Source organism: Furipterus horrens, unplaced genomic scaffold, assembly GCF_987537825.1.
Source record: "Furipterus horrens unplaced genomic scaffold, mFurHor1.1.pri manual_scaffold_17, whole genome shotgun sequence".
Taxonomy (NCBI): domain Eukaryota; kingdom Metazoa; phylum Chordata; class Mammalia; order Chiroptera; family Furipteridae; genus Furipterus; species Furipterus horrens.
Window position 1 is genome coordinate 5584934 of NW_028327187.1, and position 27810 is coordinate 5612743.

At 36.1% G+C, this 27810-nt stretch overlaps 1 long non-coding RNA gene across 2 annotated transcripts in view; it reads right to left on the reverse strand.

Moving 5' to 3' along the window:
* Nucleotides 1–27077, reverse strand: part of LOC149990385 (uncharacterized) — a 74096-nt gene extending 47019 nt beyond the window's left edge. Inside the window, exons 1-2 of one of the 2 annotated variants that reach the window (XR_016508599.1) lie at nt 26919–27077; nt 16489–16581 (exon numbers count right to left, since the gene is read on the reverse strand). This is a non-coding gene — a long non-coding RNA (uncharacterized LOC149990385). Of the gene's footprint in view, nt 1–16488; nt 16582–26681; nt 26736–26918 lie in introns of those variants that run through there. The other variant, XR_016508600.1, reaches the window with a different exon arrangement.
* Nucleotides 27078–27810: the final 733 nt, after the last annotated feature.

Sequence of the window (27810 nt, forward strand, 5' to 3'; positions counted from 1 at the left end):
CCTGCCAGCCCCTTCTTTCCTGGAAAGTTTTTTCTGAGAAATCAGCTGAGAGTCTCATAGGAATCCCTTTGTAGGTAACTCTCTTCTCTTGCTGCTTTTAAGATTCTCTCTTATCTTGAACCTTTGGCATTTTAATTAGGATGTATCTTGGTGTGGTCTCTTTGGGTCTATCTTGTTTGGGACTCTCTGTGCTTCCTGGACTTGTATGTCTATTTCCTTCACTAAATTTGGGAAGGTTTTCTTCATTATTTTTTCACATAAGCTTTCAATTTCTTGCTCTTCCTCTTCTCCTTCTGGCACCCCTATGATTTGAATATTGGTACATTTAAAGTTGTTCCAAGGTTTCTAAGCCTCTCCTCATTTTTTTTCAATTCTGTTTCTTCATTCTGGACTGGTTGACTGCTTATTTCTTCCTTATGTTCCAAATCACTGAATTGAACCCCAGCTTTCTTCCCTTCCCCATTGGTTTTGTGTGGATTTTCTTTCATTTCACTTAGCATAGCCTTCACTTCTTCCCTTCTGCGTTTGCCGTACTCGATCATGTCTATCAAGTCTGTGAGCGTCGTTATCACCAGATAGGCTAGGTTAGCTATCACCTTGTCACTCATCATTCCACTGGAACCTTGACCTGCTCCCTCTTTTGGGCCATACTTTCCTGTCTCCTCATCTTGACAGACTCCTGTGTTTGCCTCTGTGTCTTAGGTAGAGCTTTCACAGCTGTTACATTATAAGGGGCGGAGCCTTAGGGATTCATCATTACGGGGCAACCCGTTTCATCACGTTGTGGTGCTGTATGTGGGGGAGGGGTCAGAGAGGAAACAATGCTGCCTTCCCAGCACCCTCCCCTTTTCCAGGCACCTCTCCTGCTTCCACACCAGACTGGCGCCCCTCTAGCTGTTGTCCTGCCTGTTGTTCCCAGAGTGGGTGGGTCTGCGGACATTCTAGGACAATGGGGGCCTTCAAAACAGACTCTGCTAAGAGAGTGGCAGTTTCTAGTTTCTCCCACCACCCCAACTCATAATGATTTTCACAGTCAGAAGTCCTTAGGCGTTATTTTCCCCAGCACTGGAACTGTGAGCTGCACAGTCTGGTCTGGGTCTAGGATTGCTCCCCAGGTGTCCCTCGTGACTGTTATAATGTGTGACTGCACTTTCCACCAGCCAGCCACAGTCACTGACTTGCTGCCACCACCACCACCGCTACCTCACCACATCTTCTCCACCCCAGGCTCGTCCCTCCTACCAATCTGGATGAGTATTACTTCTTTATATCTTTGTTTGTCGGACTTTCATGCAGTTCAATTTTCTGGTAATTCTGGTTGTTTTCATTTTGGAGGTAAATATAATCCTTATGATTGTGGAAGGAGACGAAGCATAGCTTCCTACACCTCCATTTCGCCGGAAGTCAATAGTGCCTCTTGTATGTTTTGTTCCCTTGCTGTATAACAGAACAGAGTACTGTTTAAGATATCAACTGTTCAGTATACGTTAAATAAAATAATTTTAGTAAATAAAAATGGTTTGGCTATAAAAGTCAACACATCTCAAAAAAAAATCATCATCTCTCAAAACTTCAAGCTAGATTCTGCTCTTGACTTCCTTTTTGCTCTTAAGTTTACCACTATTTTCTCAAGTCATCTCAGTGTTGGAGATATTGACTCCCTGTCACTTATTCTCCACTTCCAAACAAGTTCCTATGGGCATGATAGCATACTAGGGGAGGGTGGTATGTTTAGGAATCAGAATAACCTAGGCTTAAATTCTTGCTCTTTCAATTAATAGCTGTGTGATTTTGGGTATATCACTAAACCTCTCTCTGATCCTTAATTTTCTCATTGATAAAATGAGGCTGATCATAGTATCTAACCTATGGTCATTGTGAGAATTAATTGAGCTGCTTATGCAATCCATTTCGTACAGTATATATAATAAGTGCTCAATAAACATTAGTTATTATAATTATTATTACTATTTGTACCACTGCATTATTTCTCATGACGATCTCATTTTTTAAATGTTTCACTGTTTATATTCTAGTTCAGGCCTTCATTACTTAATTTGTCTCCCTATCCCTTATCTTTTTATACTTCATTCTACATAATGCTGTTAGATTTATTTTTCTAAGATGAGCTCTTTAAAAGCATTAATGACTTCCTATTGCACAACAAATCACAAAGTACATAATCTGACAGTCAACAGCTTCCTTAAATACAGCTAAATCTACTTTTAGAGCTTTGGATCCTACTACACCCCTAACATGCCCAGCACTCCAGCCAAAGCGAGCTTTTTAGTGTGCTAATGGAATTCTTTCACAAACAGAATTTTCTCATTCTGCTGTCTCAGCCTGGAATATATATAAATATCAGCCATACCAATTATTTGTAAAGGTCTTTCTCAGATTTCCAATTCTTTTATGGATATACCTCTCTTAAAGCACCTACCTTCCTATTCTTTTGTTAGTAATTTGTGTCTATGTGTTTATGCCCTCTGCTCCACCTCACAACAACTAGACCAGAAATTCCTTGAAGTCAGCAACTGGGCCTTATATACCTCCATATCACCTAGAGCACCTAAAGACATGTTTGGAATGGGATGGGTTTATCTAGTATTTATTCAGCAAATATTTATTCAGCATCTACTATTTGCTAGGCACCATGTTTGGTAATGGGGATATAGACAGTGGAAAAAGGCACATGGTCTCTGTCTTCTTGAACCTTATAGTCCAGCGAGGGAAAATGATAATTGCCACACAATATGAAAAAATATGATCATAGGTAATATAAAGTATACTCTATAAGCATAAAAGAGGGGAACCAACTAAAATATTAAGAACATTTTTGCTTTAGTGAAGTAAATTTAAATTCAATACTACATTCTTGAAGTCTGCACTTTTCCTGTTGGCTGTTACCTCATTGGCCACATTTCAATGCATTTTCATTAGTATATCCTGGCATGTAACCTTGAAATGCTCCTAAATACAGCATCTCTGTCTTCCTCCTGGGAGATCTGATGATAATTTCCCTTTGTTTATATAACATTTTCTAATAGAAAATTTTTCTTGGGATGATTGGAAAGGCTTTCAAACATGAAAAAAGCCTTAGTTAGCTGTGATGCAATGACTATAAATACTCCTTTATCTAAGAGTGATAAAGACAAAAAGTGAAGGAGGCATGATTTTTAAAGCATACCACTGTTTTTTGAGATGTTCCTTTTTCAGAAAAGAAGCCATATTGTAATAGCCATTGGAATAAACTCCCGTTTTGAATGAGATATTCATTTGAAGAAACATGCCAGATTCCTTGAACATTTTATTTTGCTTCAAGATCCTATTCTTCCTTAATTTTACTTACTTCCTTGGGAAGAGGAAAAAATAAGAGAACAAAATGAAACTGAGGGCCTGAATTTAGCCTGATTTCCAATAATCTACAGGTCAGAAACTATTTCATTTGGAGTTCTCATGGGAAGGTTTATTTTTACTTATGAATATTTATCTGGTTATCCAAACACAAAACTTTACTAAAATTTACTTTTAACATGGTTCCAGAGTATTTTACAGCAATATTATGTCTTTGGTTGCTTATCTAGGGAAAACTTGGTTCAAATGATGATCGAGTATAGCTTTCTGTGTTATTTTTCTGAGATCTCCTCTGAGAAAAATATTATTATCTATGAAGATGTTAGAATTTCCCCCATCAAACTGTGTTTTTGCATTTTAAAAAAGGAAAGTAAATTATTAAAAATGCTAGATCGTCAAATGACCTAATTTCTAATGGTGGTCTTTGAGTCATAGTAATCGCAAGTAGAGAGTATATTTTTGGATTTGGAGCCCTGCCAAGCAACCAACCAATCACAGGTCATAGACAACCACTTGCTCAAAATCCAACTTTATTTTAGAGTTCTGGTTAGGTAAACACTTTAGTAAGCCAAGAAAAAATAGAGTTAGTGCTACAAGTGACTGAAATCATGTGAGGCTGAATAAGGTGTGTCTATATTGGAGAGAAAAGAGTAGAACAACTTCTTCCTGATTCTGATCAGTATACATAACAAATTTCAAAACTTCTTTTTCAGTTTTGAAAATTTTCAAAGTCCATTAGCTTACAATATTGCCAGTAAACATGTCCAGCAACTGCATCAAAGTAAAGAGCTGACTATAGCATGGTAATAAAATAGTTCAGAAAGTCTTTGCCTCGTTAATTCTTCTAGGGAATTCAGCAGTTCTAACCCACTGAATGTTCCATCAGAATTGTTTTTTATTTTAAAGGGGTGGTCTACCTGGATACCACATTTATTTAGGCTCCCAACTTTTCCTTCTTTTGACACCTTCTATTATTCCCCCATAGGCCAACTTCATGAAGGAAGAAAATACTTATGTGCGGACAGGCAATGTAGTTATTGTGAGCAGTGGCATTGTTCCAGGAAATTCTTTCATTTAGCTGAGCTTAAATATCTCTGCTGAGACCTGAAGCTTGTTTCCTTTCCAGCAAGTAGTGCATCTTGTTCCTCTGCTCTGAGTAGTACTCTTAATTACTTGGAGACACCAAGAGGGTCATCACTCAACCTCACATCCCCAGTCAATAATACCCAGTCACGCTGCCTTTCCTCATATATCTTACCTAGTCTGCAATTATTTCATATCCTGGAGACAAGGGCACACCAATGGGTTTTGGGGATGGGTAAATCCAGAGGGTATTGAAATCTGTACTGATAATTAACAAGTACTTTAGTAACTACCTACTTCCTTGCTCTTGCCATTTGTTTAAAAAGATGTTAATCAGTTTGTTCTTTCACATCTCCCATCTCTCAGGGTTTTGATGTTATGCACATGATTGAGAGGCTTCTATTTTTATTATTTCCCTTTTTCTAAAGCAGGGTTTCTCAAAATGTGGTCCCTGGGATGACTGGAGTGCATATTAAAATGAAAATTCAAGATGCACTGAATTTTATTTACCAAAGAGAGGAGCCAAGGTGTCTACATTATAACAATTTTCCCAGAGAACCAAGTCAGAAGGCATTGAAATCTGAGAGTCTTACTCGAGTTATAAAGGGCAAGATCAATATCAAATCAGTCATTTTTTCAAACTTCATAGTCAAACTAGATCCTTGCAGACATTCCATGTGCTTTCCTATCTCCATTGCCTGTGTTCTTAATTTTTCTTATGCTTTAAATGTTCTACCTCATCTTTACCTATTGAAATCCTGCTTATCTTTCAAAGTTACTATAAGAAAAAGTTACCTTCTTCATGAAGGTTTTCATCATCCTTTGCTTAGTTTTCATCATATCTACCTATGAACTCCCATAGCACTTTTTTTGGAAGATCTAACCAATATAATTTAATCAAAAATAGAAGTAAAGAATAAAAGTAAAGATATAAGGAAAGAAATAAAATCAATTTTATGAATAATATGATTGCATATCTAGTAAATTCAAAAGAATGAAGAGAAACATCAGTAAAATTAATAAGAAAATTCAATGAGGTGCCTATAAACAAAGTGACATAAATTTCCTGTATACTAGTATTAATTGAAGTATAATTGAAAAATATATACTAGTATCAAATATAAGGTACTTAGTAAAGAAATGAACAAGAAATATATGAGATCTATATAAAATAAACTACAAACTTCCTGAAAACCATAAAGAATAGTTCAATAAATTAAAAACCATGCACTATTTTTTGGATAAGAATACAAAATATACAGATTTGGAATTCTTGCCACACTATTTTTTAACATAATAAAATTTCCTTCATTTGAAAAAAATAATTACAATCTTCATAAACAAACAAGCAGAAATCAAATAATTTGGGGCAAATTTACATAAAGGAGTTAGTTTACATAAAGGAATATGCAATGAAGAGAACACGGGAGATGCCTACAGAGAAGAGACTGATGGTTGCCAGGAGGGAGTAGGGGTTGGATGAAAGAATTAAGAAGAACTGATTGGTAGTTACAAAATAGTCATGAGAATGTAGAGTACAGCATAGGGAGTATGGTCAATAATATTGCAATAATTGTATATGGTGCCAGGTTGGTACTGGTAATACCAGAGGGACCACTGTGTAAAGCACAGTATATGATTGTCTGGCCACTATGCTGTACATCTTAAACTAATACAAAATAGCTTTGAATGTAAACTGTGATTGAAAAATAAAATGTAAAACTTTTTTAAAAAAGGATCTTAATTGGTATTTTTCTATTAGTTGACTATTTGTTAAAGAAAACTGATTAACTGATCTATCCTTCCTTCATTGTTTTCCATAGCACTTTATATTAGAAGTATGCTCCCTTCCTATACTACATCCCACAAAATCATGAGCTCCTTACCCACTAAGACTGTGTTTTAGGCCTTACAGACTTTAATAATCTTCTAGCCCTAAAACGCCCAGCTTTCCATGTAGTACGAACTCAAGTAGATGCAACTAAGTGTTTTTAACATCTAGAGCAGAGCTCAATCTAACAGGCAGATCCCTTTTTGTAAACAATTTTAATATAGCTCCATTTTGTTTACTATTGTTTAACATATGATTCATAGTGGATCTCAAACATTTATTTATACATAGTTAAAATACTAGAAAAAATAGTAAATAACTTTTGATAGCACACAGTTTTAGAATTACATGTAGCCAGAGATCTGGATGTCAGTGTCTCCTGTTTTTACCACTCTGGGTATGTGTATTTTAATTTTTGTGTAAAACAAAAGTCACCATTTACAAAGTTCCATTCTACACCTTAAATTTCAAGTATTTTCACTTGGTAGAAGTGATGAGAAGATTATAAATTATGTTACGATAGGAAAACTGTATGTAGTATTTCCTGTTCTCAGTGCTAACATGGTTGTGGGAATTTTCCTCAGTTTTTCTGAATGTTAACCTGTGTCTCCGACCAGAAACGAGCATGTGAAAAAGAAAAGGGGTTTTTACAAAAGTTACAAGCTTCCAAGATTACATCAAATAAACTAAGGTCCAAGATAATTAGGTCTTTCTGGCCCTTTATACTGTTTTGCAGTCCTTTTCTTGCAATATTTTTTTCTTTAAGAGTGAGCCTTATCCACTGCTTCATAGGATTAATGGGCCACAAAAGTGGATATATAAACCAACCTTATGGGTTCTGGTAAAAATAGCAAGAGTGGATTGGAAAATTAAACCAGTCTCTGGGGCCTCACCTCAGTGTTGTTCTGGAATTTGGGTGTAGGTAGCTACTTAACATGGTGTGATTTCAAGAGTTGTCAAAAAACCCTCATTTAAGAAAAAAGACAGGAAGTTTCTTTCCACTTGTTGACTAGGGCTTAAACTCTTTTTTTTTTTTTTTTTTTTTTTTTATGGATAAGGTTTTTGCTCTAGAGAGAGAGTATAGGCTTGGAATGCCAGACTCCCGCTTTCTTTTTTAAGACTTTATCTATTTTTTAGAGAGGGAAGGGAGGGAGGGAGAAAGACAGGGAGAAAAACATTGATGTGAGAGAGAAATATTGATCCATTGCCTCTCACACACATCCCCAGTTGGGGACCTGGCCTACAACCCAGGCATTCGCTCCGATCAGGAATCGAATCATTGACCTTTCGGTTTGCAGGACAAACCCCAATCGACTGGGCCACACCAACCAGGACAGACTGCCACTTTTAAAGCTGGAGCACGGGAACTTAATCTTGGACTCTTTTCCTGGGTTATGTCAGTATCCCCCACATACTCAGACTTTCTGGATCATGTGCAGTAGATCCCAGAGCTTCTGTGTACTTTGCCTCTCAGCTCCATTAGTGCACCAACCTTTTCTGTCCTTGGTGCTTAATAGTTCGCCTGCCATAGTCATTTGTGGTTTACTTATATTTTGGGGCCATTTTCTCCACACTATTTACCCGAAACCTATAGCATTTTAGAACAAAAAGGTAATATGGAAACAGCAGACACTGGGATCTTCAGAAACTGCATAATCCTGATGAAAATGATTTAAGATTTAAAATTTAAATACTAAAATGCAAGTGACAAAAAGAATTATTTAGCTCTTAGTGATTACCATAAAAACTACCCATGGAACCCTCAATAATTACTCCATAAATGCCCATAGAACATTTCATATTTCAAGAGCAAGGTAATTAATCTACAATATGAGGATCTCATTCTTGGATTTTAAATGACAGATAAAAGATTCTGTCCTTAGATCAGGCTTTGAGTCAGATGTGGGAGAGGGGTACAAGACACTGAACAACGCTATCCCAGGTGATTGAATATAAGCCTCCCCTAGTAGAAGTTTTGCCTTTACTGGACCTGTCTTGTTTTCTGGTTCTTTGCAGCATGGCTTATCTGGTACTCCAACCAAACAGGATTCTGGTTGGGTACTTCTGCCATGTTTTCTGTGCTTGGAAAGTTATCCTATAAATTAGGCAGAGTTTTCTTTGTCTCTTCACAATATAAGCCTCCCAAGTCCTTGAGTCACTGCTCAAGGGGTGACCACATGCCAGGAACCATTACTGAGGTCCTACTCTTCTTCCAGCACTACAACCCTCCTGATGAGTAGAAGCAAACTGAATCTTCTGAAAACTGTTGCTTCTTAGAGGTATCTTTTTGGTTACTGACACTAAAGTGTCATCAAAAAAAAAAGATGAATGGATGGATTCCTTGAATAATCTTCCACCAGTGATGGAAACTCTATGACAGGTACATGCCTCCTGGCTTAGGTGGAAGTAGATAGAGCGGCACATCATTTTAAACACAGTCTCTCCTTCCTTTGTATGCCACCATATTTGAGAAAGGAGTTATAACGGTAAAGTGTTAAAGGGGTAGATGTCTGTTGCCCTGGATCTGTTTCCAAAAGGAGGGTTACAGGGATAAAATGGGAAGTGTCCTGGACTAACCTCAAAGAACATAGTGCCAAATCTACTGTACTCATGACCCAAGAGCCCATGTCATGACATATTTACTTGAAAGTCTCTATAGCCCAAGTCTGAAATAAGAATGCTCCAGGCATGAAACATCAAACATCAAATTATTTTGTAGGTTCCCATTGGAACTGTTAGCACATTTCTATGAGATGACATCAAATATATTGATTGAAAGAAAGGGGAGGGTAAAAATTGAGTCTAATGGGACCCTTTCTTATGACACTCTCTCTTCTTCCTATACCTATGTTATAGGTAATATATTCTCAAAGACCGGGAAATTTTAGTCTCCTCTAGGACAAGGCTCAAATCTTTTAAAAAATCACAGAACAAATCACAGTCCCAATCTCAAGTCAAACCTAGGATCATGTCAGAGCCTGGAGCTTGGTGCATGGGCAGTATTTGACAGGAATTTTGAATACTTGTGTTCACTGCATAATGCTCTGTTACTAAAGTAATTTTTCAGCGAGTGACATTATTTGCAAGATTTAGTTCATTTTTGATAACTCCTTATTTTACTGGAGTGAACAGTAATACAATTCAAGATTGGGATATAATGAAGGAGGACTGGACATGCCACTGTTGTGTGGTTTCGTTTTGTATTTAAAAGCAGCATATATATATCCATTCTTGTGCTTTTTCAACCTATAGTATGAGTTGAAAAGTATGTATGAATCTTGTAAATTCCCTTTTTATAAAATTTTTTTCAGGTGCTCTTACAGAAAAACTAAGAGCTTTTTACTCTGGGTTGACTCAAAAAACAGAGTGCACCTTCTAGCTAAAATAGACGAGCAAGCAAATAAGAAATTTCATTGGGCAAATAAAAAGTGTTTATACCTTTTACAGAACAGTATTAGTAACACCCAGCAGTATTTCAGAAGGAGGAACAAACATTTATATTTTATCTCTGTTTACAACCTTCTGACACAAGTGATAACCCTACTTCCTTTTTAGTATATTAAATAGCATAACTTTTCTTATTTTAGACTAACATATTTCTGCAGATGTCTTTATCAGATAACAGGCTGAAACATATCATGCACTTGTGCAAAATTCTCCAAGTGTCCACATTGTGATGGACTAAAAGTCTGATAGTCAAACCTCTATTTTCTCTTTCTAGCCAGGTCTCCTATACTCTTCCAAATGCTCTAGGCTTCACAATGCCAGGCTGTCCTTGAATATATCATGTACCTTTATGTTTCTGTGTTTTACTTTAGCCTGAATGTTTTTTATGTTCTGTTACCCCATCCCCGCCTTCCTCCTTGGGTAGGAAAATTCTTGATAAAAAGGAGAATTTTGACTGTCTCATATCCTCCTCCAAGACTTCTTTAAGTCATTCAAATTGAAATGACCTTCCTTTCCTTTGACTTCCTACAGCATATTGCTTGCACCTCTATTAGAGCCTGATGTGTATCATCCTCTCCGATGGTGTAATTAATTGTCTACATATCCACTAAATTTTTAGCTCCCTGAGAGTAGGGACTCTGCCATAATCATCTGTGTATCACTCAGAACACTTAAAACAGACCTGTACTAAATAAATGTTCATTAGCAGAAATGTAGAAAATATCTGTTAAATAGAAAATACAAATGGCCCAGCATGTTTTCAAAACCATTTTCTAAATGATTCAGTTATGTGTAATTTTTGCAGCATGTCATTTAAAGACTTTTCAAGTTATAAAATCTAAACACATATTTGGTAATTTCTAGCTATTGTTTTAATCATTGATCTTGACCACTGCAAAACGTTAGCAGATTATGGAGGGCACTTTTTAAAGAACGTTTTCTTTTTTTATTTTTTCAGAATTACATCTATTTTTTTTCTTTATAAGATTCTCTTTTTTCTCAACACAAAAATTTGCTCTTCCTTATTGGTAATCTGCCAAAGAATAAAATAAGTGCTCCGAATGCCATCCCATTGAACTAATTAGGATTTCCTCCATGTTTACCCCAAATAATCACAATATATTCATTTAAGTGTTTGGGAATAAAATTGAAGAAACTTCAGAAACAGTCAAAGAGAAAACACAGCCTTCACAGTAGCAGTGGGAACAAGCTTAATGTCCATTAAACATTTTAAAAATTACCAACTACAAATTCCCCATATTTATCTGCATTCAATGATCTAAGGCATAGTACAAGACTCAAAACACACTCCTTGCCTTTTAAAAACTCTGAACTGTTGAGAATATACTTCACATAGCCACATCATATTATGATCAAAAGAAGTACAAATAAAGACCAGTTTTAAAACAGATCACCTTCCCACCACACACATACACACACACACACATACACACACACACATACACACACAACATACACGTACGTGTCAAAATGGAGTACAGCACACTTCTCTGTGGCAATGTGGTGTTATTTTTACTTTCTCTGCCACAGCCTGCTGACTTCTTATGGCAGGAAATGACAAGTCCTTCCCCCACCATAGCCAGGAGACTGAGAAAGTACCTGAAAATATGTTGAACAGGCTCTGGTCCCCCAAACCTGCAGTTGTAAAAAGGTAATAAGTATTTCTTATTAAATTTACCTGCTGTTTTGCCCACTTTTATTTCTGACACAGTCCTGCATCTCTATGTCATTATCTACTCAGATCACAGAGCAAAGCTGGACTTCTGGATACCTTTAGGCCCAGGGAATTAATTTGGCCTAGGGTAAGTTTAGACATAACTTAAGCATAAGCTTGCTATTTATTTATTTCTAATTCCTTTCCCTTAAATGCATCTTCTGAAAGGCTAAAGAAAAAAGGTACTTCTAACCCCAAACTGGTGACATTAAATAAAAGGATTTTTTCAGAGAACAACACTACTATTTTGCAATTATCCTTGACATACGATATCGTATTAGTTTTAGACATTCGTGTATCTTTCAAAGTGATCACCATGATAAATTTAGTACCCTTCTGGCACCATACATAATTACTACAATATTATTGAACATATTTCCTGTGCTGTATTTTATATCCCCATGACTATTTTTTAACTGGCAATCTGTACTTCTTAATCCCGTTTACCTTTTTTGGCCATATCTCCAACTATTCTCTTATCTGGTGACCATCAGTTTGTTCTCTGCAACTATGAGTTTGTTTGTGTTCTGTTTGTTCATTTATTTTGTTTCTTAGATTCCATATACATAAATGAGATCATATGGTATTTGTCTTTGTATGACTATTTCACTTATCATAATACCCTCTAGGTCCATCCATGTAGTAGCAAATGGCAAGTGTTCATTCTTTTTAGTGGCTAAGTAATATTCCTGTGTATATTGCACATCTGGATAAAATAGAATTATCTGAAATATTTGCTTGGTTTTTGATGGCTTTTTATTTCACTGGAATAACTAAATGACTAGCCACTTCTCAAAATTCATTTAGATTGAATTCATTGCATTTTCCTCTTGGGTTTTTGTTTTTCTTTTTTGGTTTTTCAATTACAGTTGTCCCCTTTTCCCCCAATTTCTCTCCCCCACCCAACCCACCCCTCCTCCTGTTTTTTTAGTGACTTTATCAAGTGTTATAACAATGACATTTAGCTCTAAGAGATGACAAAAACTCAAATTTAAATGCCCCCACCCCGTGTACTTACCCACTTAAATGTATGTCAGATACGAAGAGACAGGAGAAATAACACATTGACAGTTTGCAGAGCCAAGTGTTTGTTACAGTTATTGACAACAGTGACAGAGTAATTGAAGATAAGTGAAGTCCGGTTATTTTTATTTTAAGATGACTATCACTGTTAATGTCCTTCCATTATTTGTCCTGTGACTGACCTCCTATCTATCTATCTATAATCTTTCTATCTATCCATCTATTGGTCATTTAGACAAGGCTTCACAGATGGGATTATAAGAAGGTTAAAACAAATGACTAGCAATCTTAAAGGTAAATTTATCTAAAACTGAGACCCTTATTCTTTCTCTGTCTTTCCCAATATTAGGAATATCACTGATATCAGTAATAACTTAAAGTTTCAAACTTAAAATCTTCTTTAATTTCCTTGCCCTGCTTCTCTTCTCTGTCTCCTATGTAGACTGCTACTTGTTGCATACGATCTTCTCTGTACATTGTTCTGATTTACATTATTTTTGTCTTAGTTCTAGCTCTATTTGACTTCTTTAATTATCCTCACAACCATTCTAACTATGCCATCAACATATCCTATATACCTCACCAAGTTATTCATCACCAAAACAATTTTCTTCATCTGGGAGAATGAATGGTATTCTTTATTTGCAAACTTTACATCTGGGAAAAATCACCCAAGAAACAATGCAGCATAACACACATATACAAACATATTATCCATTGATGAGTTGAAATTGTATTATTTTTCTCTCTTTAAGTTTTTATTGTTGACACTATTAAAGATGTTCCTATATCCCCCTTTGCCCACCTCTACCCAGCCTGACCACTCCCTTCCCTCAGGCCATCACCACCCTGTTGTCTGTGCCTGTGGATTATGCATATATGTTCTTTAGCTAATACTTCACCTTCTTTCATCCAACCCCTCTCTTCTCTGCCCTCTCCTGCAGCTGTCGGTCTGTTCCACGTATCCTTGCCTCTGTTTCTATATTATTCATCTGTTTATTTTGTTTATTAGATTCCACATGTAACTATGAAATTGCTCACAGTGATAATATTTTTAAATAAACATCAGAAAGCAAGCATTCAAATAAGTTGGCCTCCTTAAGATGTCACTTTGAAAGCTACATGCTTATTTCAATCATACTCTTATTGTTCAGAAACATTTCATAATTCTCCTTTAAAATTGTACTCAATGCCTGCATCACATAGTTCACAAAAAGCACCATGCTGACAAATTTTTGTATTTTAAGGGAAGTTGGATTTTGGGAAATAATCAAATGACATTTAAAACTAAGTCTGAATGATAAAGTTAAGGATCAATTTTAAAATACCATTTTTGGTCAAAAGCAAGGTATGTTAAGGTAGGGCTATACTGTGTCGACTCATTTAACTTGATAAGCTCAAGCCGGTTTCAAAGATAACTTCAAATAACAAGTTATGGCAACATTTGGTGAAACACAGCATCACTAGGGTAAGCACATATCTTTGGAAAGTGACCATTTGAAGTTAAAATGTACTTAAAGTAAAAATTTTGATGTATTTATTTAAATTAGTTGTAACAAAGGCAACTTGGTGTAAAGAAAATATGAGATTGAGAGAGAGAAATCTTGAGATGCTCCACCTCTGCCATTGACTGCCTTATGACCTTGGGCAAGTCAATTTCCATGGTCACCCATTTCTGCTTTAAAATATATAGATTAAACCAAATAACCTTTAAGGGCTGTTTTAGCTCCCATATTTTGTCATTTTTCTTTGAGTTTTAAATAGCCCTGGTATTTCATACTGTATATATGTTTCTATTTACATATATATATAATTATAGGATAATATGCAAATATTTTATAAATAATAACACCTCATTTGTAATTGGCAAGTACATGAACTCTGGAGCCAGTCTATCTGGATTCAAATTCAGGCTCTGACTCTGACTGCCTGTGTGACTTTGAGCAAGCTACTTGGTACAAATCAATAGTTACAGAATAGTCACAAGGATGTAAAGTACAGCATTGGAAATACGGTCAATCATATTTTAAGAACTATGTATAGTGTCAGGAGGTACTTGAATTACTGGGGAGCTTAGTTTTTAAATCATATAGTTGTCTAATCACTATGTCATATACCTGAAACTAATATAAAATAATAGTGAATGTCAACTGTAATTGAAAAATAAAATATAATAAAATAAACATTTCTATATCTCAACTGCCTCATCTGCAAAATGAGATAGCAGTGCCTACTTCTATAAGCATTAAATTTTTAATAAGTTAATATTTCTAAGTTTCTCTAGCATTATATAAATATATTAACTAAAATGAATGCATTCTCAGCATTTTAAACAGTGTAAAATTATTATATGCATACATAAATTCTGTGGCCAAATGTTCCTGCTAATGTTCCTGGAGGAAATCATTTAAACAAATTACAGAGGTATATTTACATTTTTATTAATAAAATGTTTTTATTGTTTTATTTTGCTTAGCTTTTTTATTTGTTTGGTAGTAGTAGTGGAGGAGTATTTCTCTTTCTCTTAAGTTAGAGGTTGTATCTTAATTAGGAACTTTCATGGCTACCGATAAATTAAAATGAATTTGAATTTCCCCCAATTAATTTGAATTTCATATCACAACAGCAATTCAGGCTCAATCAGCAGTTCCATTTGTTAATACCTCTAAAGGCAGTATAGTACTTTACTTGAGCTAACCTATAATTACTTTTGACAATAGAAGTATGTTATTAGCTCTGTAGTCTATTCCATCTATTATTAATCACTAATTTATGACTGTTGCAAGCATAATATGCTTTAAACAGGTGCCTGATCTTTTTCTCCTTGTTTCACTGAGCTCTCCAACTACACTCATCCTGATTACATCAGGGGGGAAATATCTCAAGTGGTCTTGAACAGAGGCTCTTTTCATTTTTATGAGAAAATGCAAGCAGAAAGAAAGGATGAAGTAGCTTTAATTTGGCTTCCAGATATGCATGAGCCCTTATACTAAATACTTAATTTAAACATGAATGCTCCATATTCACATACAGGGAGCATTGCACTATAAGGAAGTGTATTAATTATTAAAGCCCTGACCTCCTGATTAGGGATATAACTGAATGTGATTATTTTCTCCAGGTTTAAGTGCTCTCTGCAGTCATTTTGTTTATGAATTTTAAAACTAAGCTTAAGTATTAGAAATGTCCCCTTTCAATGGTTAGATATCTAGGTTGATGCAACAGTAATATATTTCTTCTAAGTAATAGGCACCCATACAATGGAACCAAAAGTAAACATAACAAACAATTCTCCTTCTCCAAAATCTACATCTTTCCAATCTGTACTTAACCTAAGACTCATTGACTTTTTAGCTTACTAATCAATAGATAGACACTTGCCTAAAATTCATGTGATTCATCTATAACTACTGTAATCTTCCTTCTCAGCAAATGGCATTCCTTCCTCAACACACACACAGACACACACACACACACACACGTTATTCTCTACTGTATGACTAGAGTGGTCAATGTGTGTGTGTGTGTGTGTGTGTGTGTGTGTAAGTTTAACACTGAAATGACTATAATCTGTACATAGACTTACTTTCAAAATGGGAATAAAGAATTAGGGCGAGATATGTGGCACAAAATTTTAAGGAGTTGCCGTATTTTTAAACCAAAATTAATGTAAATCTATAACGGACATAATATCAATACAGTAAATAAAGATAAGGTCAGTAGGACTAATTTTTCCTTTTCCCCTGTGCTCTAATACAACTGACAGGACAGTATTAAATAAATACCACATTCTACCAAATATTCCAGAAATAACAGGCTTTTGTATTCTATAGGATGATATTCATAGGCTGTGAAAATTTGGCCATTACCTGGGAATTCATCAAGTAGACAAGCAAATGTGTGACCAGTAGCCAGTGAGGGTTCTTAGTATCTTCCCAGGGCCCACAGAGTGAAAGAGCACTCTCTCAGGGACGATACCAAAACAGAGGTCAAGACCATATATTTGACTACTTACTGTTTTCTCCAGTACTGGTAGAATTCCTTAATCAGAGCGATAGGGATTCCTGAGGAAGCCATGGGGAATCTGGCTGGATCAATTTATTCATGCCTGAAAGAGCATAACAAATAGAAGAACAGTGACCAATTGAATCTTGAAGGAGATTTTTGTAGAGGGCTGGGAAATTACAACAGGTGGAAGCTGAGATCCACCAAATGTAATACCATGGGCAAAAGAGAGTATGGAGAGAGTTACATTTAGCCCTTAGCAGTAGCAAAGTAGAATGAGTGGAAATTCCTTTACCATTTGACATTTCTTTTTTGATTTGTCAGCCTTTGGAAAGGGTGAGAGAAAGTAGGAATGTCAATGGCAGGGTTCACAAATCACTCCCTGGTGACCAGGAGCTCTTAACTATGATGAGCTATTTGAGAAAAATCTCACAGTTCTAATCAAATTCATAGCACAACTGGAAGGTAGAAATTGACTTTTTCTCAGTTGGAGATCTTTTCTGAGTTCTCATGACCTCAGCTGTTTCATTGGTTAGTGAATATACATGGATAGAGACTCAGCTGGCCACTGGCTCTCAGCAAAGCTGGTGCTAAGAGGTTAACTATCTTCTACATGAAACTGCCTTGTAGGTACTCCTGTAATGCTTATAGATGGCTTCCTATGTGCGGTCATTTAGGGGCATCAAAAAACTACACCTCACTCCTCTCTGCTCCACTCTACCCAATGATCTCTTTTCCAGGCTTGCCAGCTTGCCTGAAAGATTCCATTATAAATACAATACTGTAAGGCACTTTGTCTATCTTTTAATAAAATGAAAATACCACAAGGATGATTTTTACACTGATACATTTTACTTGGTAAAATGAGGGAAGTAGAGGACCCTTGAGTGGAACAATCTCAAGTGGTACAACATAGTAAGATTACCTGAAAAGCCAGATTTTATCATCAGTGTTGGCAGGGAGTTCTAGAAAGGGGAGGAGAAGGCAAATAGAATAGAAGGCAAGCAACAAACATAACAGTTGTCATCTAAATAAAGGTGCTTCAAGCTGTCCTGTCAATAACCTATAAGTCATTTTATTTATTGTATTTCATGGATAGGAGTCAGGCAAGTTCAAAAACTGGTATTTGGTTTAGAGGGTCACTTTACCAATTTCTTCTGGAACAGCCAATACACTTACTAAACCCATTGTGTTTTACTTGCGTTTTTGTTTTGTTTTTCCCAACTCCCAAGACAGGCCACTTAGTAGAAAGCAGATAGAAAGCAGGCTGTGGGGGAATGAGCACTGGTCAAATACATAAGCTTCTACTCTTGGCCTTATCATTAATTAGTGGTGCTACCTTGGGAAAGTCCCTTCTATCTCTGGGCATCAGTCCTCCACTTGCAAAACGACACTGGACTAAGCCTTCCCCGAGTTTCCTTTAAGTTCTAAGTCTAGTAGAAATTTTGAACAGGTAAATAGGCACAATTATAGATAAAATGTGGAAAAGATATAACGAAATCCTGCATCTTTCCTTTCCAATGCTTTATCATCTCAGGTCTGACGAGAGATTCTCACACCACAACCTGAAATGCCTAGTCTCCATATCCAATCCAAGACCCATAGTGTCAGGAAGCCCTTCCTGGTTGGTACAGATTTGTTCCTGTCACGTCCCCATTAAAACATTCCTTAGAGCCAACGTGTGTACTTTTAAGCTCAAAACTGCTGGTTTAGTAAGTGCGTTCAAGCTAATGCATTACTGACAGAGAAGTAGAAGGTACTGGCCAAGACCTTTAAAGACAGTGTGCAGGCATATTCCCAGAAGCCTTATTTAAGAATTCATGGGGACCCTTGCAGACCCAAACAAAAAGGATCACAGTACTATGGGAGGAGAGTAGGGGAGATATTATAAACAGGTTGGATCTTTCATTTCATATACACAAGCCTGCTCAGCATTCTACACATAGAAAAGTTCAGTTAGAGCATGCCTATTGAATACCTGGAACAAAATGCTGTTTTCATTGGTGAGCCCAAAATTGGCATTGATAATGATTCAATGAGCTTTTTTATAATGTTTCAATTGCTGGCATAACTGAGTATTTTAAACAAATATTAGACTCCATTAGTATTTATTAAACCTTTATTAATAATCTATTAATCTATTTTGATGTCTTAGTCTTTACAATCAAGGTAACTGAGGTCTTGAGAAAGTAAGGAATTCATCCTGAGTTACATATCAAGTGAATGTCAGATGGAGGACTAGAATCTAAGTACTAACTCAAAAGCCTTGTGCTCCTTTGTCCACATCACACTTCCTCCCAACTACACATTCTCTAATAATGTATGTGGATATTTCTCTTTCCCACCTATAGTCATACCATTTGGATTTAAGCTTTATTTATGTTACTAAGTGCTATCGAGTTCCTAAGACAACACCAGTGTACAAATCCCTAGAAACAAGTGGCCTTCATTTTTCTTTCTGCAATGGCATATAAGCCAGTGTTTTTACTATGTGCAGAAAAAAAAGAAATCAACATCTATTTCTGCCTCTTTCCCATCTCTCTTCCTAACCACCCTCCCTTACATACAGAAACACAAACACACAGACATTCATTTCCACTGGCATGCAAGACTGGGAGAAAATAACAAAATGGGACAAATGTTCTTTTTCCTCTTTGGCCCCTTTCCTGCTGCTACAGTTTTTTAAACAATCAATCTGGGGGGGGGTGGAATGAAGTGATGAGATGAGTAATACCTTGTTGTAAATCAAGTCACTCTGCTGGATATCACTGGAGATAAAAAGACAGGAGATATGACCTCTCTCCTAGAAAACTTGCAGACTAGCAGCAGTGGCACAACGCAAAAAGCAAGAGAGAAATGAGTAAAATCAATTTCTAAATTGAGAAAGTCAAATGTTAAGCTCTATAGAAAGCTGCTATATATTTAAGATACAAACCTTAATGTGGCTGGGACAGTCCATCTGGCATTTCTAAAGGCAGTGATTTCACTAATCCATAAAACTCATACTTCTCTTTCTCATTTATTTAGCTGTAAGCCTTATAACTATTATGCTTCTTATATGCATTTAAGCTGCAAGCTTGACCAAGCTTAATGCTCCAATGTGCTGAAGGAAATCTGGCAGGTGTGAGGCAGGTGCAACTTAACTTTCCCAGTGTGATTGAAATACAATTGCCAATGGCATTTTGCAAATCGTATAGAGAAACTGTGACCAAAGGAATGCAAAGCAACTATTAGGCATTAGCACGGTGATCCATACCCTTGATAGAGAGATGTCCTCAATCCCACCATTTTCACTTCTAGAGAAACTGCACAATGAGGAGACTTACTGCCTTGTTCAGGTTTATGCCCCTAGCCAGTCCCAGAAAAGCACAACTTGAAGCTCAAGCTTGTGACTGGTGCCTGCTAAAAGTATAATTTAAAACAGAGTTCAGAAATGGACGTCCCAAGGGCCCTCCTCTATTTCCTCTTGGACAAGGAAGATAGATAGGGGTGGGGAGATTGTAGAGCTGGAGGATGTGGGGAATAACTCACATTACAAGGAGATAAACAATCTTAAAAGCTTATTCTTATGTTTGTTTTAGTTTTTAACACAGATTTCTGTATCTGGCTGGGTCAGATAGTCATAACACTGAGCTCCTAAACTTAAGTATGTAAGATAGATTCAAGTTAATCGCCTCTGCAATATACCCATGGATTGTACTCTGAACCTGGGACAGGCATCCCATATCTCCAAGTTCTTGGTCCTAATGAAAAAAAATGACACAAATATAAATACAGCTCTCCTCTCTTCTTACGCTTGGTGTGTGACATCAATTTTGTTTATAAAGGATCTCATTATTTACCCTCCAATTCTGATGCCATAGAGCCAATATAGAGTGCAGTAGGTGGCCAGTTGATAAGTATACATGTAAATCTATTTCCCCAGATCTGTTTAGGAGAGTCTTTACACACACTTTCTTGTAGTCATTGCTTGGTGTTGAATTTAACCTTCATCTAAAATTACATACTCTGTTCTAGTCTCTGCTATAGACGTATATGTAGAATTCAGAAAGTTTGTTTTAATCTTAGCATAATATATATGAGATTAGAAATATGAAAACTGTTTTTGCAAAAGCTCAACTTTTGCATCACATCAACTTATTGTAAATGGGGATAGTGACTCTCTAAGACAAAAGATGTTATTAAGTCACATTCTTCTTCTAAATCTCTATTTTATAGTCAGATTTAATATGTTCTACTTTGTCCTACCCAAGTGAATAAGTCCCATGAGGGCTGGAGCTATACATTATATAATTCCTAATATTACCCATTCTGTACTGGAAAGTAATAAAAATACTATAAATATTGGTTAAAAAAATTAAAATGTTTTATCTATGCTTTCTATGATTCCCCATTTTATCCATTTTACCCTGTATTGTATGTTTTTTATCACCCCCTCATTTCCTAGGTCACCCAGACTAAATCTGATAAAAACAAAACTTATTTTTAAATCAGTGCATTTTGACTCCTTCTGTTATAAAATCTCTTGATTCTCAAATGGAAAAGGACAAAATAGTGAAATACGGCTTTATCATATTGAGACAGCATAGCATGATGGAATGAGCCTTGGCAAAAACAGAACTGGTTTTGAAAGTCAACAAAGGCAGTTGTGCACCTTTGGGAAAGTTATTCATTCACTTAACATTGGTTTCCTCATCTATCATCTATAAAATGAGGAAATTAAATACAGTTATTGTCACAATATGAGATCTCACCAAATGCTTAGTACTTCATACGTGTACAATAGATAAGAATCATTATTATCTTTGAATGTTAGGAAATCCAAAATCAAAGTTAGAGCCAATATTCAATATGCTCCAAAAACCCGGTGAATCCTAAATTCTCTGTAGCTCATTAGACATTTATTTATTGATTTTTAAATTATAATTTATTGATTATGTTATTACAGCTGACTAGATATTTAAGAGCTTTTTCTGGAGTCCTTACTAGGAAGATACTCAATTTAGAATAAGGCATAAGTTCTTTTGGGGGAGAAAATCAACAGCTCAGGGATGGCCTAAAACCTAACATTGACCTGCAGCCCATGGGAGGAATTCGGCCCTGGTTAAAGTTCACACCTTGAGATTTAAGGAGGATTTGAGAACCACTCTATGTATCTCTAAACCCCTGAGTCACATTGGAGAATTCTAGTTATTTTCCCTGAGCTACAAAAAAGCAGACTGGCCTCCCAGAGCTGTGAGAATAGAACAAGGCCAAAGGTTCTGAATGATGAAAATGAAGTCAGCATGCTTAGGAGTAAGACTGAACAAATCAAACTAATTTAGATTCCAAAATAAATGTTTAAAATCTAAAAATAATTCCATACTCACAAAGGGCTATGCAAATTAAAAGTTTATTTTGAAAACACATATTGGATATGAAAATGAATCAATAAATCAATTTCATTTTTTTAATAAGTATGCTGAAATTTTACAGAAGGTAATAAACTGATCACCACTTCTTAAAAGTACTTAATATTTTTGGCCCAATATGACAAGGAGGTTAATGCATGAAAATATTGTTACATTAGATTTAAAATGTCCCAAGCAACATCATACAGTTTTTGGAAGGGAGTGTATAAGGGTGGTTCAGCATCAATTTGCATTTTATGTATATGTGAAATATTTCCAAAATTTTGCAAATGTAGCGCTACGTGAAAAGACTGCACCTCTAGCCACTATATTAAAGCAACGTGCATATTGGAGATCCAACAGCATTTGAGAAGAAGTCAGCATGCCCATATTCCCCAGATATTGGTTTAACCGAGGTTTTTACTCCGATTATATATGCTTGGCCCAAGTCCCAGGAAGGGAGTAACTTAGAACCCAGGGTAATCAACCTTAATATCTTTTCCCTATTGAACCATGTCAGAGGGATTTTCAAATTTACTGATTCCCAGAGGTCAGGCAGTTTTAAATTTCCTGAGTGATTTTTCTCCTAGGAAAGAATCAGACACACAGATGATATTTTTCAATGTTTAATTCTTACATTTTTAACTTAGAACCAAAATGGTTATTAACAAGTACTTCTATGTCAAATATGATGCAGCTCATACTCTGTGAATTCTGAGAAACAGCACTTTTCTCTTTGCAGATTGAAAAATGTCTTCATAGTGTTTTGACTAATCAAATTTCAGAGTCCAAAACAGAGGGACATTTACTGTATACTCTGTAACCAAAAGGACCTTTAAGCAAGTGGCCAGAGCAAAGTTGAATAGCCCAAAATTCAATGGATGACTCGCCACTCTGGATAACTTGGGCCCCAAATCCTTTTTCCCTGATTAATCTGGATTGGTTATCAAGACTGGCCACTTCATAGTCTGCCATATTCAAACTCTGCTTCAGGTAGGTAGATCATTATCGAGGTAACTTTTTTATATCCACCAATGAGAAACTAATCAGTAGGAACTGGGCCTGCTCTTGATAAAAAACAAATATTTCTATTCTAAAGTGGTTCATCTTCTTACTACTTTATTTGCGTCTAATCAGATTGGTTTTATTATATTTATTGATGTGATATTAATCATAACAAAGAGCACATTTTCTTTTTCAGTTTTCAAAGCAAATGTCTTTAAAACACACACACCTGATAAATAATAAATCAGTCTGTCTTCTGTATGTCATTCATTTTTTAGCACATTATTTGGTTTGACACTTCAAAATAGAGTAGCCACTGGAAATACTGGGGGGAACCCTTTGTGAAGTATATGATTTTCTAACAGGTATGCTGTACCCCTGAATCTAATACAAAATAATATTAAATGTAAAAAGATAAGTATATATTTAGTATAAATAACCCATGGACATGTACAACAAGGTGGGGATTGACTATGGGAGAGGGGGTGGGCTGGGTAGGAGGGAGCAATGGGAGAAAAAGTGGGACAACTGTAATAGAAAAACATTACATAAATCAAAAAAATTTTTAAAAGATAAGCATATATTTAAAAATTGTTTAAATCAAATAGAGCTGTCACACAGGGTAACACATTTTTAGTTTTAAGGAACCAATTTATAGGTTACCTTCTGTCAATTAAAAATATTAAGTACTCCAAACATTAAAAAAGTATCACTACTGTTACCGTATAAAATACTTGTAAAAATCATTTTATCATATAAAAGTAAGTCATCAGTGTATTAAAAATATCTGGTAACATGTTTATTAACTTAAGAGAAATACTCAAATCTGATCTGCCAGGTAAAGCTAAAAGTAATTTTAGATAAGTTATTTAAATTATAACAATATTAAAGTATTCCTTCTGTTGCTGAAAATGTAGAGAAAATCTTTCCATTCTCTGCCATAAATAGTGTGAGAGTGAACAAAAGTGTTTTGGAAGAAACACATATATTGCCAAAAAGTAAGAAATGAGTTCAGGGGCTTTAGACTTGCTGGCAGACATTTGCATACATTTTAGATACCTAGTGAGATAGTAGTAATCACGCTGTTTGAAATATGACTAAGCCTGAATGGGCAGCTCTGGCTCACGTTCTGGGCACAAGACATGCCTCTATGTGACCTACATACTGATTATGGCCAATAGTTTAAACTCTGGTTCCCTCAGTAGCTAATTAGAGTTAGTGAAGTTTCTGGTCCATACCCAAGTATCCAGAATCTATACAAAGTTAATTTTGGTTAATATCCCGCACTTTTGATTATTTCTCAGGAACACTGTCTGCATCTTAGCTCCTGATTGATGCTAATGCAACCATTGCTGCAAATGAAAGTGATGCCCCGAAGGACACTCACCACTCCCAATTGCTTTCCAGTGACTATACTAAGAGAAGCCAGTTTAACTTTCTAATCCCAGATATTACCCTGTCATATAAACATTAAAAAGAATCAAGCCACTAACTACTGCATCCTCTTTGGGATTCACATAGCATAGCACCAATTATTATAATATCAAGTTTCCTCAAACTTTATCTTAAGCCCAATATCCCGGTTTGTGCTAGGCCCATACCCTGTAATCCTGACTGCCTTCTGAAGTCTGAAATCTCGTACACCTCAGGATTTCCGGAATACTATCCCTTCTCTTACAGCTTGGCCAAACTATTGCCCTGTCACTCAACAGAACACATAAGCATCCAGTATATGGCCAGGTCTGTATTATGGTTGTATTACAGCACTTCATGTGGATTGATTTGCATTTGGGAATTTTTTTTTTCTGCAGGCACAGTAGGAATAATTCTCTCCTATTCTTTCAAGGAAACAGTGCTGAAATCTCCAAATCACAATTTGCTACATTATCAGGGCCCTTAGGAACAGCCTGAAGTATGCCCTGGTATTGAGAGGTTCTTGAGTTATTTCAAAATCACATCTTTTAACATTTCCCAATGAATAATGCATGTCTCCCTTAATCCTCAAGCACTGTTATTCAATAAGGAGAAATGAAAGAAGCACGGGATGAGGCATCAAGATATCTAGGTTCTAGCCTTTTCTCTGCCACAGATTCATGGAGGTACTTGATGTAGTCACTTCTGCTCTCTGAGCCTCAGTTTTTCCAATTGTAAAATAAAAATTGTCAATCTATGTCACTTCCCAAAGCATAGAAGAAAGAGTCTCAGACTCTTTTTGCCATTGCTCCTCTGAGTGGCAGGAGTTGAGTCTGTTTCTAATCATTTTTTATTCTCTGACTAGGGGTCTGGAGACTGATTCTTGAGACTTGGGGCACAAGAGGAACACTTTTGGGAAGTCACTTTAATGGGCAAGGGAAAAAGGACTATTTGTGGTCTCTTCTCCTAGGAATAGGTAGTGGTCAGAGGAGTTAAATTCTCTTTTTTGGTTCAGGGCATCCTATTGTGCCTGAAGTGTCTATGTGATTAGTCAAAAAGCATTTCAGTTACCTAGTGCAAATGGTGATGATTGAGTTGGTTCATTCCTAAGAGTCTCTAGGTGGCAATTCAATTAGTTTTTTGTAGGAGTCAATGTCCTACTTTGTGTTTATTCACCTTTACAACATTTAGGACCATATTACACTGGACCCAATGGAGTAGATACACTAGATGATTCCTGTCTCACAGAAATATTACTGTAAGCATTTAGCAAGGCAGAGCAGTGCATGTGCTCACAAGTACAAAGAAAGAACATTTTCTATAATTAAAGGAAAAATCCTCCCTCTTACACAAACTTCTTGGAAGATGGCTTTTATGTAATCTAAATATTTGCTAGTGTGGCTGGTGGAATCTTTCTCTGGGCTTAAAAACTTGAATCCTATCTATAAGATCGATGCCTTTGCCACCACACTTGAGATTACAGGAAAGAAATACCCCTTGCTGAATGACCCAAAGCTCTCTAACAAATAGTAACTCTGCTAATTGCATAATATTGTAACTTTTTCTTCCCTAGAAAGATTAGAGCAGTATAAAATAAAGTTCATGCACACCACTGTTGACAGCAGAGAAAGGAGCAGGAAAATCCTTTTAGATTTAATCTTTGGTCATGTTGTACCATGGAAATCCATTCTTTCCTTTCCTAATCTCCGAATGCAGCCCTTAGCAGGTACATGACATTGGTAACCTCATCTTTTGGTTTAAAGTTAGGAGGCACCTTCCTTAATATTTTCTCTTTGAGCACAAAAGAGAAACAACATGAAAACCAGGAAATTATTTCACTTACATTTTAATAAAGTAATCTAAGTCAGTTATAACTATCTAAAAATGTGAATTTAATCTAATAGCATTTTAATATAGTAATTATTTATTCTGATACAGCTTATCAATGAAAAACAGAGCAACTATGTCTGCCGTTTTTCTTATTTCTTCTCTATCTTAATATATTTTTTTCTGGATTTCTTTCTTTGAAAGCAGATTTTGTACAGCTAACATTAATCACAATTCACTTTTACAGTAAAAATATGTAACTTATGCAGGCTGTTAAGAACATGCATTCATGTTCATAAAGGTCCTGGGATATTAGAGCTTTCTTATTGTTTAAAATCAGAGCTTATTTTTAAAATAACACAGTATAAAATTAACCATTTTAATCACATCACAAATAAAAATATTAACATTAAAGAATTACAGCAAACAGTAGATAAATAACATCCTGCACATTCATGCAAGTAAGTCTACTTAATAGAGTTGGTTAAATTACAAATGTTCACAGGACTATTTTATTTAATATCAATTGAGCGAAACATCACGAAAAACCTCTTCGTATCAAACTTACATTTTTCCAAGTTCAAAGTTACCTCCCCTCTGCCATCTCAGGCAGCCAACCATATAATTATGTTTGTTTGTGCAAATGCCAAGGAAATGACATACGGGGATGGTCCGCGTTCAATATATTCGCACCACCCGTAGATCTGTCAGGTTACCCAGAACCTGGTGTGAAGAGCCCAATTCAAGATAACAAAGGTAAAAAGCACAGAAAGTGGTAATTATGCATTTGAAAACTGGAACCTACCGTTTTAGTTTTTTTTTTCTGTTTTCTCCACAGATCTCTGAAGAATTCATTTGACAGCCACTGCAACAAGGATGCAACTGATCTGTGCATCAGTTCCAGCTCCCTGTTCTGAGAACAATCAATCCAATCCCCCTTTACTACCAGAGGGGAAAAAAAGAAAGAAAGAAAGCGGGGAGAAAGAAAGGAGTGAACAAGGGAGAAAAAGAGGAAGTGAGGAAAGAGTAAAACAAAACAAAGCAAAATAAAACAAAAAAGGAAGCCAAAAGAAAAATAAAGAAAACAAAAGGGAAAAAAATAAATACAATTCTCAGCATTACCTAACCACTACCATGTTGGAAAACATGGTAGTGAGATGTCAGAGTGAAATATGCAAGCCACTCTGTGCACACTGAACATTTCCGTTTTCCAGAGGGCAGCTCGCTCTCTCGTTGTCTCTCTCTCTCTCTCTCTCTCTCTCTCTCTCTCTCTCTCTCTCTCTCTCTCTCTCTCTCTCTCTCTCTCTCTCTCTCTCTCTCCCCCTCTCCCTCATTAATGATTCAGGGTGCAGGGCTACATTATGGGCTGTACGTTGAGCCTGAAAATCTTCACAGTTAGCAAAGAAAGTCTCATTTCTATTTATAGGGCTACAGTATATTGTCTTCCAATCTTGTGGTTGCACTCAGCAGTGAGTTTGTAATAATACACAGCCTATATTTATTTGTGGAGCCCTTTGTTTAAGCTAAGTACCCTCTGGCCCCTTCCATAGTGAACCACTGCAATCTTCACTGTGATCTTTCTTCACAGCTCCTCTGTTGTGCTTAGGTAGCAAACTGGACATTCCTTATTTAAGGATGTTCCTTAGGTAGTTTCCACTACAAGAAGTCAAGGCGGGATAGAGCTCTGCCTAGGGCAT